The sequence below is a fragment of the Limulus polyphemus genome, unplaced genomic scaffold, assembly GCF_000517525.1.
Source record: "Limulus polyphemus unplaced genomic scaffold, Limulus_polyphemus-2.1.2 Scaffold644, whole genome shotgun sequence".
NCBI lineage: Eukaryota > Metazoa > Arthropoda > Merostomata > Xiphosura > Limulidae > Limulus > Limulus polyphemus.
Genome location: NW_013666254.1, coordinates 193,076 through 212,992, shown reverse-complemented (window position 1 = coordinate 212,992; position 19,917 = coordinate 193,076). Strand labels below are relative to the sequence as shown.

The window sequence follows — 19,917 nt, the reverse complement described above, 5'->3', positions numbered from 1 at the left end:
TCAATACATATTTCAACATTTACGGCTTCAGCGAAACGTTGGTGAAGTAAATCATTTAACTGTATAATCGTTTTATTCGAATACTTTCACTTTTACAAAATCTGTAATAACAAAAATAAAACATTTTTCATAAACAATTGCAAATAATTTCAGGAATTACTCTAGCATGGCAAGATACATTTGATCTATACCTAGAAGAGGGTTTGACAAGGCAAAGGGTTCATTTACTACTTTAAATAAATCATATGTATTACCCTCTGCACTTACATTGTTCATACAATTGTAATCAAAAGAGATACTATCACATCTGTTGTAGCCCTAACCCTCGAACCCCGGAAAAACCTACAATTATAGTTATCTAAAAGCGATCTTTCAGTTTTTTTTTTGTAACCCGTGATGAAGAGATAGAATTACAAAGATGACGGTAAAGACAACTTTTACTATATGTTACGTCAAGTCCCAACGAAACCTGTGTTTTAATCCATGAAGCTATTGTGTCCCTTTCGTGGACACCACCCTCTTTAAAATGTGGAAGGTTTGTTTTCAAAAGTACAGAAACGCCAAGTAGTTTATTCTTAACAACTGCTAATGATTGAAAATGCCCCAAATTAAGATGTGCTTAAACTTTTGATTCGTTGTACGATGTCTCCCAATCTACACGCAAATCTCATGCTCGTTTGTAGCAAAGAAAGAAAAAAAAAATAGGATGTAAAACACAACCCAACCTTGAGAGAATAACAATGGTCCACGAGTTTTTTTATTTGATATGAAAAAACACGAACAAGACTGGCTTGAACAATAATGTTGTAATAAACTTAAACCCTAGTTTAAACTGACCTTAGTTCGCCTTACAATGCAGCCCATTAACAAACATTATAATCTCCGGCCCAAAATACCGGTCGGAGAGATTCTGAGCAAGACTCTACGGTGTCATTACGTAATTGCTAATGCTCAGCTTGGCCAAATGAGATCACAAATCACATAGTTCGAGGAGCCTAGTCCTGTATTTAGAGGGCCTGGTCAACTGGCAAAGTAGAGTTTATGGAGGAGCGTCGTTTGGGAGCCGTAACGCCTTTTTGAAACACTGTACTTGGAATTCCGGTAAGTGTCTCTTGGTTTTCCTTCTCTCTATCTTGTAGTTCTTAAACTATATGGCTATTGGTGTAATCTTTTCTTTTTACTGAGCTACTTCTAGTGAACTTATTATGGGTTACTATGTTTTACATTTCTAATTTCCGTGTTTGTAGCTCATCGCTGCAGGTGGTGTCACCTAGATTTTTTTTATGTACAAGAAACTATCATTATAACCCAATTTTCTAGTTTCATCGAGAGTGAAGAATGAATGCGTGGTCAGGTGGTCAGACAGGCAATTTTCACCAACATGTCTTGAGATGAGTATTCGAATTAAATACCATTTAAATAATGCAGTAAATATATATTAATGCTTGTTGATATCTTATTTTTTCTTTGTTTGTTGTTAACCGCCAAGCTACACAGTAGGTTATCAGTGCTGTGACAATCACGGGTATCGAAACCCACATTTTTTTGGATTATAAGCCTACTAACTTACCTCTGAACCATTCGGGAGCGGTATATCAACGTAATGTCTTTCGCTTTTACCGTTATACTGTAAAGGTTTTATAATATTTATCTTTCAGTCTGTTTCACATAACACAATGGGGATAATCCAAAATTACAGCTTTAGTTCTTTGTATGTGAAATGATGAATGAAAAAACTAGCTTGAATTGTATTTTTAACATTTATGGTATGTCTCATAGATAGTCAGATGGATGATGGATGGATAGATAGATAGGTAGAGAGAAAGACAGATAGACTTAAATGAAGTTTGATACTAAAGCAATGAAATACTGATAGCTCACCTAAAATATATCCCCCCTGTGGGTCAGCGGTAAGTGAACGTTAAAATACAGGGTTCGATTCTACTTGGTGGACAGAACGAAAATTAGTCCATTGTGTAGGTTTGCGCTGAAAAAAAAAACAACGCTTAAAATATGAAATGTGAATTCAAAAAGAAAAATTCACCCCAAAACAAAAATTACTCCAAATTGAATTTACAAACTTTACTCCCAAATTAAACTTGATCTACTGCGTTCTTCTAGCAGAAATGCTTAAATGGAAGAAGAAACATCGTATTAAAATTAGCTATTAGCTTTCACAAGTACAACGTTGTGCTCATATTTAGCCCTCGTTCGCATTTGCTGTCTCAATATGCGGCTCAGAGGCAAGAAGAGTGGTCAACTTGAGCAATGTGAGCCTTCGAAACGTAAAACAAACAGGATTTTCCATCGTTCATTGTCCTCGTAGTTTAGTTTTAAGTTCAATTCTAAAATTACCTAAAGTGGAATATGAAACAATTGTTATAACTGTTGCCTCTTCTTATTTCACACCAATATGTATGTATGTATACAAAATGTTTTGTTTTTTTGTCTATTCTGGAAAACCCATATGGCATTGAAAAATGCTCCCATCTTCAGCTCACTAAATATTATGAAAGTTCAGTTATTGGTTAAATGTGGAATATGTGAACACATAGCATACAATGAAAGTATGTAGAATTGTATTTTGTTGAATGGCATATAACTTTTAGGGAAGTATAATTCAGAGAAACCGTATGAATTCCTTAATTATGAAAAATGTACACGTTATCTCAACATTATTTGTAAACGTCTTTAAACGTACAGGATATATTGCGTATAATTCTAAATATCAACAGACCAACATACACGCACACACATATTGAGTTCTTTATCTACAAAATTGATTTTAGTTATTACCTATAATGTTTTGAATATTGGTAAATGAAGTAAATATTACCTGTAGTATTACGTTATTAGAGGATCAGATAATATGTGTGTACTATATTAAAATGCAAATCCAATATGTAACAGTGTTTACATTGATTGGTTTATATATATATATAAATATATATATCAAAACTCCAATACATCGATATCATATAGGAGAGACATTATATGTGTCTTTAACCTAAAGTCTAAGTTGCTTATAATCCTAAATTAGTCTATACAAATATTATGGTAAAATGTACTCATTATGTCAAGGACAGAGTGTCTCTTTTTCCTGTTCCGTCAAATGTTACATAATTAATGTGTTTTTATTTGCATATGTAACTTATAATGTATTTGTTTTGTTTGTTTGTATATATATATTTTTTACATTCAGCTACGTCCTGCTTGCATATCAGTCATACTTCTAATGACGTTGAGCACCATCATCATATAATGTATTTACTGGTCGACAACCGGTAGAAAAGCCAATTAAAAATAACGTCCCTTACAGGTGTCAAGGAGAAGCTATATGGAGATTATAATTGGGGATGAGAAATATTCAGTTTATTCTCAGGTATGGTGTGTTCTCCAGCCAATGTAAGTTTACTGTGGATTTATTTTTTCAAATAAAATGAAGCGAAGATTCAATTGGTTTGAGAGATATAGTTTTTGATACCTCTAACCAATTGTTATTAAGTACTACTGTTAGTAGCCGTTATTGTATACGTTGCTGGGACATATTCAGAACTTGTTTAGAAGTGGGTTATGTAAAGTGTTCTTATAGTTTTCACCATGAATCTGTAGATAAAATCACAATGTGCTCTGTTAACATTTAAGTTTCGTCTTGTAAGTCTTGTTAGCATTTAAGTTTCGTCCTGTAAATCATGTTTAACGTTTAAATTTCGTTCTAGAAATCATGTTATACGCAGATATAAATTAGTGGTCTCGTTTTTTTACATTCGTATTCAATACATGAAACATTATGTTCACAAAGTTTATTATGTGCTTTAACTTGATACATTTCAACCATATATGACTTGTGGATTGATCTATGCATAATCCTGAAAGACTAAATTTATAAAATATTTTGTATATAATGTTAAGGTTTACCTATAATGTACATTGTTATTTACTTGAAGGTCTGTATATCTCTACATTTTTGGCGTATATAGAGTGTATAATTGAAAATAATTGTTACTCATAGAGTTATTTATAAGTTGTTTTGAAAACACTGCCTTTGTGTTTATATGTATGTATGTATGTATATGTAATCGTAAATAATTTCATAAGCACGAACTTGACTTGATACAGTACATGTGCTTCGATCTGAAAATTATGCAATACACACAAGGACTGTAGCAGCTACATTCCAACTTATTATCTATCATAAAGTCCTTTCAAAACGAACTGACCTGAGTGACCTAGGGTGGCTTTAGTTAGGCTCTGACAGGAAACCACCTAACTATGAAAGGGTGGATCAGTTTTAGGATGTTGGAAAATAGGGTTAAACAACCTCGTATCCTCATTCTTTGACATGGAAACTTCGTTTAGGGCGGAGTGGATTTCTTCAGTGCATGCGACGGGATCGTCATCGAAGGGCTCATTGTTCACGAAAAGACGATCGTTTTTCCTTCGTCTTATAAACAACAAATTACACGTAGGTGTCAGGTCCTGTTTCCTCTCCTGCTGCTCTTTCTTTGTTTTTCTTTCTTTCATCTGTTCTTTCTTTTGCTTGCTTATTCTTTATTTCTTACATCCTTCCTTTCATCGATATCCAAAACTAGGTTTTCAAAACACAATCACTTGCAAGTATAATTTCAACCTGCTACTAACATCGCCTACTGGCCTGATTGAGAATGTATATATATATATATCTCTTGCACACCGATATCGTGTTCATTCTAATGAACCTTTGTTGATGGCCACAGCTGCATTCTTTTGAAACAGTATTTAGGGGTTTGTGAAGGGGGGGGGTGTAAAATAACACACAATACGAAATATCATATATTTTTGTTTGTTTGATATAGCGTTTCAAAGAAAACAAAGCATAGCTTATGAAAATAGTTTAACTGGCAATGAAGTTTTGTTCATCTGTTTATATTTTTCCACCTCGCGAAAATTATTTTTGCTGGATGATAAAACAAATTTTACTCTACCATTTGATTGTTGTTAAGCACAAAGCTACAAAGTGTTTAGCGTCTTAAGTGTGCATACTTACCGCTGAACCACTGGGGATGGGGCTTTAAGCTATGAATGTTATTTATAATCAGTAGATTTATTTTGAATCCAAGAGTTTTATATGGTAGTCTGAGTCCTATATATAAAATTTATTTTAAAAACGTACGAACGTTTTCATTCGATTCTCAATAAAAGTATTTTTCTCGCTTCCGATTGGCCAGATTAATTTAATATAGAACATTTTACCACGATACACGTTTCGAAAATAATTCTAACATTAATTACTGAGAAATTTAGTGTGCAAACATTCTTCTGTTGTAATTAGTTCGAATTTGATATGCATTCACTTCTATGCATATTAATATGAATGTCTGGCCTTTTGTTAGCGACTCGTCATTTTCCTCTCCAATCGTGCCTTTTTTGTCCAATTTGCAATATATTTAGTGTATGGGAATGTTTCTTCAGAAGATTTAACGTGATTAAAAAACTTTCATATCAGTTACGTTATTTTGTCTTTTGAATGGCCATTTGTCAGCACTATCTACCTGACAGTCTGTCTGCTCACAACGTAGCCTTGGGTTACGATGCTTCTTTGGTAGCTCTACAGATCATTCAGGGCAGGTCTTACTCTGTCAATTACATCGTCACCCATCTGTCAACTCCGACATTCAATAACCCCCCCCCCCCGGCAGATACTAGCTCAGCGAGAGAGAGAGAGAGAAAAGGCATATGCAGTCACAATATAAACGAATTTGCTTGTCTCGCCTTATTTCAACATTAACACGCCAGGGGGAACTGTCAGTCGAACGTGATCTATTAGGGAGGAAGTTAGAGGCGCTGGACAGTGTCTCGAAACTGGGTGCGCCAGTGGACGTCATAAAATAGCTTCTATGCATGTTTATTATATGCATTTTGGGGCTTTACAAGTTTAGTCATTTCTCTAGTTATCTCCATCTGATACTCTGTTTATCTGTCTTTATTTATATCTTTCTGGTGCACTGTGTTTCTCGAAATCTATATGCTCTTCTCTCTGCCTGGGTATGTGTCTCTCTCTACTCATCTTACTATATTTATCTGATTCTTTGTAAATGACTATCCATTTGCCTGTATTATTGTTTGTTACTTTTTATATCTGTTTATCTGGGTCAAGCGCGACCCAGTGGTTAACGTACAGGACTGTAAACATGACAGTTACGGTTGCGTCCCCTTGCAGTTAGACAAGAGTAGCCCAAATCTTGGTGGTGGGTGCTGTTACCAAGCTGCTTTCCCTGTGGTCTCCCAGTTCAAAATTACGAATAGTTTTTGTATAGCTTTGCGTGAAAATCTGAAACAAATAAAACTCTCTGTCTTTCAACCTCTTTATACGATACTGTGAAAACTTAATTCTGCTGTTACATTACAGGACAACAAAAGTGAGTAAACATCAAAATCCTAAAGAATAGGGAAACAGTTTCTAATTCCAAATGCGCGTTGTGTTTTGATCTTTGCTAAATCCATTTCTAATATCATATATCATTCCCCATAATTTATTTAACAGTATTTTTTTTTCAGAACTTCACATAAAACAGTTGACGAACTTTAGAAGACGATTTTTAATAAACCTTTTTATTGCATAAATTTATCAGGAAAGTTGTGACAGCGACGAGCACTCGCGACTATTGGAATAAAGCCAGAAGGATGATTTACCGTTTGCTTGCAACTTATTACCAGATCTTCCTGTCTGTTGTTGCAGATAATTTACTGTATCTTCAACTGCCTTATCAAAAGAGATGAACAAGATATCAGAAAGCCATTGTATTTTGAAAATGTTCTTTCAATTGCTACTAAATTGAATCTTTCCCTTTAAATTTGTCATTTTATATTGTTTATTAACACAATAGTTCCATATCTATAGACCAGATCTTAAATTGTAACTTGTAAATTATTAATTGAAGCTATAATTATTATGAAGGCTATAAAAGTCTAATCTTTATAAAACCACTCAATAAAAAATTACTACTAATAATATAAACATTATTTAAGTTAATAAAATTAATTATCCTTTAGCTAGATCTTATTCACCTAATCAACCCTTCTAATATCATGAGCCTGGAATGGTACCATGAAAGCTATAATAAATGAATATAACAAACCGTTAAAATATATCATATTCCTAATATTATTTTTGGAAGAGCCATTGCGGCTAAGCCGTATTATTAAATCAGTTTCCAAGACTCGTTTAATATATTTCAATCTGGTTTTCAAAACTGTGTACATTTTAATCTGCGCTCAACAAGTGTATTCATTCATATTCATGGTTTTATTTCAATCGTCTTTGGTTTACGATAACTTTTAAGTAGCAGACGTACCCATTAATCCACAACAAACACCCCTATGTATATATCACTATTATAAAAATATTGAGACTTAAAGAAGCGAGTTGTTTCTATAATTTGGCGGTTTTTTATACTACGCAGAAACTCTTCATCCAAATAAATATTGAAACATCTTCCAAAAATTTATACCTTAACAAGTAACAAACAAATTTTCTATAAATCTGATTTCAATCAACATTAGTACACTCCTCTTCAGTTTGGAAAGTAGGCGTTTAACTGGTAACACAGTCACTATGTTTAGGTGAATTTACTGTGAATGTTATTTTAACCCTAAGTATTAACTTTTCAGGTAGGACAGTAGGTAATATTAACTGGTAACACAGTCACTATGTTTAGATGAATTTACTGTGAATGTTATTTTAACCCTAAGTATTAACTTTTCAGATAGGACAGTAGGTAATATTAACTGGTAACACAGTCACTATGTTTAGATGAATTTACTGTGAATATTATTTTAACCCTAAGTATTAACTTTTCAGGTAGGACAGTAGGTAATGTTAACTGGTAACATAGTCACTATGTTTAGATGAATTTACTGTGAATATTATTTTAACCCTAAGTATTAACTTTTCAGGTACGACAGTAGGTAATGTTAACTGGTAACATATCCACTGTCTTTAAATGAATTTGCTGTGAATCGTATTTTAACACTATGTATTAACTTTTCAGCTAAGACGGTAGGTAGTATTAGCTGGTAACAGATTCACTGTGTTTAGGTGAACTTGCTGGAATGTTATTTTAAACTAAGTATTAACTTTCCAAGGTAGGACAGTAGGTAGTATTAGCTGTTAACATATTTATAGTTTTTGGATAATTTCCTACTAAACTCCTTATGACACTAGTATTAATTTTTTGTAGTAGAACAGTAAACAATAATAATCAAAAACGCATTAAATGCTTCACAGGAATTGGTCAGCTATGACATTAAATTGATTACGTCCTGTCAAAAGAATGTTATTGTTTCGCTTCTTTTATTTGAAGTGTTTTACAATTGTTTCAAATTTTCTCCATCCCTATCGCATCCGTTAACTCTGCATGACTACCAGTATACAGGTATAGCAGGTTCGTGATTTAAATGTGAGGGACACAATGCCCTGAAAACGTGGGAATCGTTATAAAGAGAGAACTTTCTACAGCATTGTTTGTGTTCATAGAATACAAAACATAAATCACACACGTGGTTCAGTTAGGCCTACGCTGACCGCACGTGCGCTTCTGTCAGAAGTGCATCAGATTAGCTCGCACTAAGAAGCGCGGCAGTCCTTTTCTATCACAAACCACGGAGATAATTTGTTAATCACGAAGCTACTTATCACCACTGCCTCTCGAATGTCTACATCTTGACCCCGTAACTCAAGCCCTCCACGTGGATAAGGTTGGTCGTGAGTAACGAAATGCTATGCCTCAATAAAAAGAATCGCGTAATTATTTCCAGCCTATAGGGAATCTAGGGCAAATATTAGTCTAAGAAAGTCTGTTATCCATCATATTCTTATAATATTTAAATAGCTAAAAAGATTATTTGTATCTATAATTGAAGACTATTAAAATAGAAAAATATATATATGATGTAATATCCCGCTATTAAATTAACATGATGTTATTTATTTAATGGTTATTAAGTTTGTTGTCTATTATTTCAGAAATAGTGATAATAAAATGCTGTACAGAAGTTCAGAAGAAAGATTTGTTTGTTTGTAGCTAAGCACAAATGGGATTTCTGTACTGTGCCCATCACGGGTATTGAAATCCGGTTTTTAGCGTTATAAGCCATCAGACTTATTGTTCTGCCCCTGGGGGCTAATGAAAAGAATATATCAGTTTAAAGACAAAAGAAGCGTAGATTGTTTTATGTAATAGTAATCCTGAGCCAGGAAAGACTCAAGATGTACTTTTCGACGATTTGCGCACGCCTTATACAGATGAGTTTAAAAATTTTGCTTATGGACTTATAAGGCGAGTGTTCGTGGTGAGAAAGAAATATAGATGATCTGAACAATCTGACGAAAAGCCAGATCGTTTCTACAGGATTTGTGGTTCTGCGAAAAGTGATTAGGAGATAGAACAACATAATTTTAAGCAAAGTACTAGAAGATAGCGTTTCGAGTGACTTCCGTTACCATTCCTCAATTGAGTGGACCCTCATTGCTCTACAACTTTATATATTATTGTTGAAGTGACACCTTCATATATCTGAATGCAAGTAGTGCAAACAAAAACAAACAGCAGATGTGTAGAACATTCTAGGCCTTAACACACACACACATTTCCTCTTAAATATAATTACTGTGCAATTTGTAAGATCTGCAAATCTTTATTAAATCATTGTTAAATCCGACTATTCTAATCTCAGTGTGTTGTATTTTAGCTATGACATTAAACAGAATCTCTCATACAGTTCTGCGTTTTGTCGCTGTTGTTAAGCTTTGGTTTTGGAGTAGGTTTTACAAAAAATATGTTTCATCAAATTATTTGGGTGTATGATTAAAAAAAATTACATAGTTATTCTTAATCATTTTAAATATAAAGTTGTTGTTTGCTGTTGAGTTTCGCGGAAGGTTACTCGAGGTGTACCTATTCTAGCTATCCCTAATTAGCATAGAAGAAAGGCAGCTAGTCAAAACCACTCGACGCTAAATCGTGGGCTACTCTAATTGATTAATGAGATTCGACTGTTACTTTTATAACGCACTCACATCCCCATAGGTTGTTATTTGGGGGGGGGGGGTAGTAACAGGACGTGAAGCATGGATTCATTGTCCGATATGCTAATTACAGGCCGCACTCGGCCATATACAAGGTTACATGCATTGATTAAACACTGACATAGTATATGAACACTCTACTGGGATTTACAAGAAAATTCAGTGTACATATATATCTTTAATTCTTATCAACAGCATGGTAGAAACGACATATAAATATGCGTATATATGTAGTGCAAATATCTCAGTCATATGCAAATGTAATGGAATATATGTAAAAACTAAAAACAGATAACAGCCAAAAACTATACTTTCACGCTTGAAATAAAGTCTTTGCTTACTGTAATGAATAAATCCACAAGTGAAATAAGCAGTAAAGCAACACAAACAGTATGTACATAGTTTAAGAAAGCAAGATAAACATTATATACATAGTTTAAAACAAAATAATAATAATTTAGGATTAACTCATTGAACAGCTTTATTAACACACAGAAAGCTTATTTGAATCCAGCACTTTTTTCCTGTTCACCATGGTTGAAATATGTAGTTAAATGTTACATATGTAGTTACATAGGATTATCTTCATGAAGATTATGTCTCGTCGGCTGAGAAATGGGAGGTTGTGGACGAGGAATGGAGCATATGTTGAAATAAATGAAATATTTTTTATTTAAGAGGAAGCCAGCTTGTCTGACACGGTTATATATTGTGATCTAGATAAAGTGATTAGTTAGCATGAGCACTTCAGTTGATGCAGGAAAATTCTATGAATGTTTTTATTATCTATTTTATCTCTTCTATGTTTTACTCGCACACAGATGTTATCAGTAGTTCGGAATGTGTCATTTGGTGTCACTTATATCAAACAGTGTTACACGACTTCTGTTGACTAAAATAGGGCGCGGGTAGGCCCTGTGGTAGAGCTCTGGATGTCGGAGCTGGTGATACCATAAAATATTCCCCACATTATAAGCTGTGAATGCATTATAAGAGTGACTGTCGATCCATTAGCGTGGGTCTACTGACTACCTGTCTTCCATTTAGTCAGTAATTCAAAATTAGAGATGGCTGTAGACAGTTTTAGTAACTTTGCCGTGAATACAAATACATATACAAAAAAACAAGAACATATGCGACTCAACTATTGGAATTACAGATAACGCCTAGTGCCTGTGTAACTCAAGTACTTTCCATCTGTTTGACTCAAATGCTTTAAAATTAACTTCACTATAAATCGATCTGTTACAGCATTATGGTGAGAGTTTATGGTAGCTTGAAAAACAAGCGGCATAAACAAATTGTTAAATGACATTAAAAAGGAAACGATAAAGACCTAGAAATGTCGACAGATGATCTTGTCATCTTCGGGAGTAAACAGTGTTTAATGTGTTAATAATCGTCATTTACTGATATATCGCTTATACTTTTAATAGAAACTGTTTTCAGAATGGAGTTAAAGTGTATTACCGAAATATCAGCTGAAATGAATTCTAAAACGTGTATTTTGCTGTCCAATTTATTTATTCTTGAAGTTAATCTACTATTGTTTTAACTATTTGTAATTCACCAGCGTTTGATTTGTATTTAATCAGTTAACATCAGTTTGCTTTGTACTAATATACAAAACTTTAATCTGTTTCTAATACAGTATTTTTTTTGGATTCGTAGCTAAATAAATTAACGTTGACTTTGTATCTAATAAACTAGAAGGATGAGTTAGCTCTTACGCTAATCTGGGATTTAATTTTAACCGTCTAATTTTATATTTGCTTTTAAAACGCGAATTTTGATCTGTTTCTAATCTATTAACATTGTCTCTGTTAATATTTGTGTTAATATTTAACTTATACACTCATCTTAGATCTTTCGTTTCTTTGATTCTAGCGCGAAGCTACACAATAGGCTATCTGCATTCTGTCTACCGCAGGGAATGGAATCCCGGAATTTAGCGTTGCAAATCTTTAAACTTACAGCTGACTCACCTGGAAACAATCTTATATCTAATGGTCTTAAATCTGTATTTGTATTTAATAATCTAAAGTTGGAGATTAGCTCATAAATTAATATCTGAATCGTGTACTAACAGAGAGAGTTAATCGCACTCTATAAGAATGCTTTGCACGTGCTAATACAGTAACAGTTCGCTACAGAAGAGAAATGTGGCGCCAAGGGTGACATATTCATCATCTGTATATTTGGTTCCTTACAAGTTTCCTACAAAGATAGAGTTATGGTTGGAAAAATTCAAGTCACAGAGTGGTTGTTAAACAGCATAAAGCCAAATGATACATTTAAAAAAAAGAAGTCATCAATATTCCGTATGAAAGCGGAGAAACTCAAACAGGTAACTTTTAAGACAACAATGGAATCTGAAAACACATGTACTCTCAAGTCAATCTAAAGCAATGTTCTCAGTTGCTAAATGAAAGATATGAGAACAATTTGTTTGTTTGTTTGCCTTAGCCCAAAGTTACTATTTCTATTGTATTCGCCAAGAGAACCGAAACCCAAATTTTATCTTTATGGAGCCTCAATCTTAACACTGGATACGAATGAAAACGTTCTAACACTAACTGCCATTAAAGTGAAGCTGGACCTGGACACATCTGTTGGTACACTTATAAAGATAACAAAAATGAGGAGCTGGCTAAAGCTTAGAAGCTTCTTTCCACACCTTGAAATGTACGCTATTTTCAGAAGAAAGATGGCCGAAAGAACTAGAATCGCAGCAATCCTGTCCTTTAACAACCTGTCGAGTCTTCCAATGTAGCTCCAAAGAACTTTGGTTTGTATTAAATTACACTCGTAGGTCTTAGACATTAGCCAGTTTGTGGAAAGTTGCATAAGGGAGAACAACATTGGTAAAGCTGTTCTCGGAAAAAGACTGATGTCATGAAAGCATCGCTCGAGGGCCAAAGTTAAGAAGCTTGTGAAACAGAGCACAGAGCATGAATAACGTTAGAATATAAGGCTTTCAGTATTAGTATGTCTAATTTGATCATCCTTTCCAAAATGCGTTAACCACCGCTGGTAAACAGGTATTTTGGCCAGTGCTATATATATATATATATATACAGCACCAATTGAATATTTTACATGATATATTTGTGAACCGGAAAACATTCCAGCTAATAAAAAATGAACTATAACTAGTGAAGATAATAAGAACTCGGTAGGCCTCTCTCTTCACAGACGAGTAAATTAAAAATGAATAACTTTCGAAATAAACAAAAAAGTAAGTAATTTTTATATATTTCTATTTTCTGCAAGTATGGTAATAACCAATCAGGCTATAATATTATCTCCATGAATACCCCGCTAGTTTGAATTATTATAGAATATGTAACGATGAAGATTGGCAATTTATAATTGATATATAAACTGTAACCATTTACTAGGCGTTAACATTTCTCAGGCCTTAGCATTTCTAGTCTACGATAATTTTCTTGATTGAAGTTGCTTTTCTTTTTGGCTATTTCCGCTTATTTTTGCTCGACCTTAAATAATACTTCTGACTCGTCATTGCACGTTGGAAAAGAACTATACTGGCTTAATGTTGCCTATGTATAATTTAGACCATTCATACATGACCTTTTACTTTTTCCAAAACTAGTTGTCAGTTAGAACATTCTGTCAACTAAGTGGTAATGGGTTACATGTAGGATAAAGTTTAACCTATAAAACATGCTATTAGTTGCTGTATTCTTTAAATAAGTAGCCGTAGAGTTAGCCGAAACAACAGAATAACAGAGCACAGAACGAAACGTCTGAGCTTTCAATAAATAAAGGGAGATTAACAAAATCGGAAAAATAGAAACGGTGTTAAATGTACTTTAAACAATCTTTTTAGGTAGACATTGAAAGTTACAAGAAATGGAATACCTTGTGTAAAGGAAGCGTCACTGTTTAAAGTTTTGGAAGAAGACTAATATCAGAAATCAAGTGAACGAATACAGTAGCTCCAGCACATGAATCGTGGGCAGTGTAACGTAAAATCAAACGTAACAATCCCCTTTATATAAGAGATTTTAATATAACCGTAGAATGTTATATAAAAAAAGTTTATAGTATGGGATCTTAATGAATTTATGTTAAACCTGACAATGTGTTAATAAACTTATGTGTGATATAATGAAGTTAATCTTGAAACATGTATATGAATATATATTGTATATTTTAGTATCTATGTGTTTTAAACGTTTTATATATATACATATATATATGCTCATATTTAGGAAAATCCCGCATAAAAATAAGATTACAACAACAAAAGTAAAATCAAATTACACCTTCTCACCACTTACAACACACCTTGTTTGTGGAGGTATATAAGGAAGTACACCCATGATGCAGTAGACATACGCTTTCCACACCTTTAACTCTGCACTCAGCTTTAGCATACTTTATAATAATCAGATTTATAAGAGCAGATTGAGTACTCAACGTTCTTTATATATTATTTTCGAAAACACATCTTCACATGGCTGACTACGTGCAAAGAGTAGGGAAATAGGCAAACAAACATTTAGAACGTTGTAGGCTTCAGTTTTCAAACGTGATGGAACATATGTAAAAGTTAAACACACAAAAGTGTTGAGAAACACGTGTTTCGCAATTGAAACGCAGTATACCACAATATTTTATATATAATATTATGTATGTATACAGGTTGTCCGAAAAGCATGGAACCATAGGCACTCCAACGAATTTTACAGAATGCGTTCTACGTGCTGTCTTTGTAATTCGAAGCAAACTTGGATTAACAGTAGGATTAACTTGACCTTCTCCTGCTTTGGTAGCGTTATAATCAGTCATGAATCTGAAATTTAAAAAAATCTGCAACTCGCCCATGGCTCCAGATTTTCGGACAACTTGTATGTATGTGTATACATGTGAAATATTCTGGTAACTTATATTCAAGGAACAGTTTTATTAACAGGTTTATTTGGATACAGAGCGTCTCTATTTTTAACCAATCAGAAATACTAAAAGTTTTTTACGTCACTTTTGCTGTTCTTCATGGATGAAATATGTAGTTGAATGTGATAATAACTATAGAGGATTATCTTGAGAAAGATTATGTCTCATCTGCTGAGAAATGGGAGGGGGCGTAGTGAACGAGGAATGAAGAATGGAAACCTAATCTTGAAATATATGAAATATTTTTAATTAAGAGGAAGCCACCTTGTCTGACACGGTTATATGCGATAATCTATAGGGTGTCCATAAAGTCTGGACTCAATGTAAACTTAATTTATTTGAAAAATGTTTTACTTAATTTTATATTTTATTCTTTTTGTTGCAGGTTTGTGTTGCCCGTACGTAATAATCATGTCGTTAAGCTTACAAGAGAGCGTTGAAATTATCCTGTTTTGTGGAGGTCAAGGATGGACACTGAGAGAAATAGCTGTGGAGTCCAATAACAAACATCCGGAAAGAAATCCAATATCTCAATCATGCTGTATCGTTTACAAACACGTTTTGAACTTGGCGGAGGGCATTTTAAACAGATATTGTATCTATGTCTTTAAATAAAATATGTTTACATTGATTCCAGACTTTATGGACACCCTGTAGATAAAGTAACCACTTAAGGTGAGCTATCAGTTGATGTAGCAAATTTCTACAAAATGTTTATTATTTACGCCATCTAGTCTCTGTTTCACTCGCCTATAAAGGTTATCAATGACTAGGGATGCCGGTGTCACCGTACACTAAAAGTGTCACACACCTTCTGCATGATTCGCGATGTCGGTATCACGTTACACTAAAAGTATCATGCACCTTCTGCATGACTCAGGACGTCGGTGTCACCGTACACTAAAAGTGTCACACACCTTCTGCATGATTCGCGATGTCGGTATCACGTTACACTAAAAGTATCATGCACCTTCTGCATGAATAGGGATGTCAGTGTCACACTCCTTCTGCAAGACTCAGGACGTCGGTGTCACCGTACACTAAAAGTGTCACACACCTTCTGCATGATTCGCGATGTCGGTATCACGTTACACAAAAAGTATCATGCACCTTCTGCATGACTAGGGATGTCAGTGCCACCTTACGCTAAAAGTGTCACACTCCTTCTGCATGACTCAGGACGTCGGTGTCACCTTATACTAAAAGTGGCACGCACCTTCTGCCGGCTGGAGTAGTGGAATTAAGAATACCGCCTATCGTCTGTTTGAGGTAAGTGCTTCCCATCTGTTAATTCAAATGCTTTAAAATATAAACTTACTTTAAATCGATCTGTTAGAACATTCTACTGAGTGTTTATGATAGCAAAAAACACGAAACATTAAAACGTTTTGGTGAATAACATGAAAAACAAAAATTTATAAACCACTAGTAATTTCTAAAGACGATCTTGTTTTCTTCAGCAGTAAAGAAGTGTCTGTTAATAATCACCAGTTACTGGAATTTATATTTTAACTGAAATTGGCTCCAAAATCAAGTTGAAATGTAATACCTGAAAAATAAAAGTCGAAATGAACACTAAAATATGTATTTTACTTTTTTGCCAATTTATTTCATTAATATAATTAATCTACTACTATATAAGTATTATTCAAGTCACTAGTGACATATTTAGCATCCATATATGTGGTTCACCGCGATTTTCAAATTAAGATTTATGTCACAGATCCTTCCGTAGAAACATATACACACAGCTTGACTGCTAAATAATATTCCAAAGAAAACCAACGTTTAATACTCTCTGTCGAACAACAAAATAAACAAACAAACAAAACAAACTTCCATAACAGAACAGTTATGATAACAACGGCTCTGAAACCACACCCCAAAACAATCTGAAGTTACGCCCTCATATGTAAAATAAATGTTATAGGAAGAAAGAAAACTTTGACCAAAAATGTCATTGCGATGATGCCGAATGGGTATATTCTTGGTTCTGTTTACCAAAATAATGAACATGAATTTAAAGTTGTCGAAGGCTCACAAACAAAAGTTACAAACTTCCAGCCACATCCCGAAATCAACGTTTATATTTCACGATACAGATGGTTGAATATACTAGAGTCACAGCAGTCCCTTCGACCAAGCTGTCAAGTTCTCTTTTGATTTCTCTATTGGGCATTTGTGCCTTTGTTATACTTAAAAGTGGTCTTAGAAGCTGGACATATCCACGAATAGTGGAGGACCTATGGAGAATCCTGTCAAGATTGGCTTCGCTTGTCTTTGCAGAAGCTTGTTACAATGGAAATTGTGGTGTCAATCAATAGTGAGTAGATATGGCGATAAGACTATCGTCATCAAAGATGGAGGAAATAGTTACAGGAACCATGGCACCTGGAACATTATTTTTGCGAAGTGCGATTAACACTCAGTATTAACTCTAAACATTGATATGTTATTAATGTAATAGTCTTTATCTCTTTTAATGTCGGTAACACACGATCTGTATTCCAATATACTCACAATGGATCTACGCGCAATTTAATAAAGACTGATGTTTAACTAAATTGCTTATAGTTTATCCATACTAAGTCTGTTGCGTTTAAACAGAAGTTCAATGTATCAGAAAACTTTGTTATATCAAAATAACACGTTGTATCTCTTATTCCAAGATACCTCTCTCACTATCTCTTACACATTTTTTCACCAGAGGTTCGTAATTCTATATCTACGTGCTTCGAAATTATGGACTTGCCCCTCTAGAGGGATTATTCATTGTTATTACCACATGCTGGGCGTTATGTTTATGTTATAACATAAACTTAAAAGATTTACAGGCAAAGGATAAGAACTCGACTTGAATAAACACAAAAATAACATTTGATATGTTTACAAAAGTATTGGTTTATTACATAAGAAACTAGAAGAATAATCATAATTTATGTGTAACCTGAATACTAGTAGCAGTCTTTAAGACACAGAATTAATCTAACTTAAACAAGATTGATAAAACCTACAAACAATATTTCAAAAATAAAGATTAAAGAAACATGCGAACGTCATTAGCTTAATGGATAAATGCTAAAATGTTATAGCACACATACATTACTATGTTTAGATCCTACTTCTAAATATTAAGAAAACAAAAAAATATTAATTATCTGTATTTACAGAGGCTTGCCCATTACAGGCTATAGATGAAATTGATAAGGACAGATGAAACACACAATCCTTTATGTTTAGAGAGGATTGGTGGTGGTTGAAACCAAACCATCATCTATATATAGAAATGACCAGATGAGATTGAAGAAATACATAAACGTGTATTTAGAGAAAAGTTTCAACGTTGATAAACATCACCGTTATACAAACACTGAGCTAGCGAGGAAAAACTAATAGGAATTAAAGAATCACACCATCTTTAGAGCTTAGATAACGTTAGGCCTGATATTGGTAAAAACAAAATCATGCTAGACGTACAGACGATTTTATTCACATTCTTCTGAATTGATCCATTACATTTGTCCAATCAGAATTGTGTGAAAATAGCATTGAAATCTATCTTCTGTCAGTCACGAGTCAACTTACAACAGAAATCGTCAGCTTCACTGGACTACGACAACTACGGGTTTAACTGAACTGCTTTCAACCTACAACAGAAATCGTCAACTTCACTGGACTACGACAACTACGGGTTTAACTGAACTGCTTTTGGTATTTAACACTGTAACTTTTAGGGCGGATATTAATTGAAGAAACACTTAATAACCCATATTTAGAATAGTAATCGAGATAGTAGAAATGGCACCATCACTACTTATAAGAGTTTAAGACAAGCATAATCATCCATGATTAGAAGAGACTGATAAAGAGTTTAAGACAAGTACAGAGTTACGTATTTATATGAGATTGATAAAGTATTAAGACAAGCATAATCATCCATGATTAGAAGAGACTGATAAAGAGTTTAAGACAAGTACAGAGTTACGTATTTATATGAGATTGATAAAGTATTAAGACAAGCATAATCATCCACATTTAGAGAAGACTGATAAAGAGTTTAAGACAAGCACAGTGTTACATATTTATATAAGACTGATAAATATGCTTTCAAACAAATAAATGTATTATAGAATGAACAGTTCCATTTCCAGAAACCTACATATTCTCCTGAAAACACGGTTAAATTATGTTGATTTTATTATTTAGTACACAACGTTCATTGAAAGTGTTTGGTAATGTTTGTGTCTGCATTATACCACTTGTTTCTCCTTCTGACATCATATTTTTAGTTGATAAATGCCATCTGATAACTTTCATCTATTTTAAGACGCAAAAATAACCAATTTTATAAAAAAAACTTTTAAAACTCGCTTACTTTAATAGACATCTTAGATAGGTACATCTCATTTCAGTCTTTTAATGTACATCTTGAAACATATATCTTCAATCTAAGATATTTCAAAAATCGTTTTTAGCTGTGTGTAAACTGACCGTCATATATTTTACGAAATCAACATGGATCTTTAGAAGGTGGGTTAAACAAGTCAACTGTTTCCTTAAGGGTCGTATGAAATATTCGACAAACATGTAAGTACAAAGAGAAAACAAACTAGGGCAAGTAGTATTTGTAAAGGAGCTTTATTCTTCAGTGGAGTTCTTAGGTTGAACATTGGAACAGATCACTGTGATAAGAAACCTTTCCTTAACAAGGTTCTTTCGCCTCATAACAACACTGGGAATTATTTGATAGATTGTTTAGGCAGAGTATTCATGATGAAATTTTGTAGAATTGACAGCAACTGCATGTTGTAGAGACACAAGTGTAGAGGGCGACGTTTCCTCAAGACGGAAGGCGGAGGAGTTTTGAAACGTCGTCCTTTACACTTGTGTCTCTACAACATGCAGTTGCTGTCAATTCTACAAAATTT

At 33.7% G+C, this 19,917-nt stretch overlaps 1 protein-coding gene across 4 annotated transcripts in view; it reads left to right on the top strand.

Annotated features, from left to right (window-relative positions):
- LOC106459655 (POU domain, class 3, transcription factor 4-like) overlaps positions 1-15,607 on the top strand; it is a 49,955-nt gene extending 34,348 nt beyond the window's left edge. For 2 of the 4 annotated variants that reach the window (XM_013919294.2, XM_022386186.1), the window contains one exon: positions 15,375-15,607. The gene's annotated coding sequence lies outside the window, so the exon portion shown is untranslated. Of the gene's footprint in view, positions 1-1,320; positions 1,689-3,202; positions 3,383-15,374 lie in introns of those variants that run through there. The other 2 variants (XM_022386185.1, XM_022386188.1) reach the window with 2 other exon arrangements.
- The last annotated feature ends 4,310 nt before the right edge of the window (positions 15,608-19,917 follow it).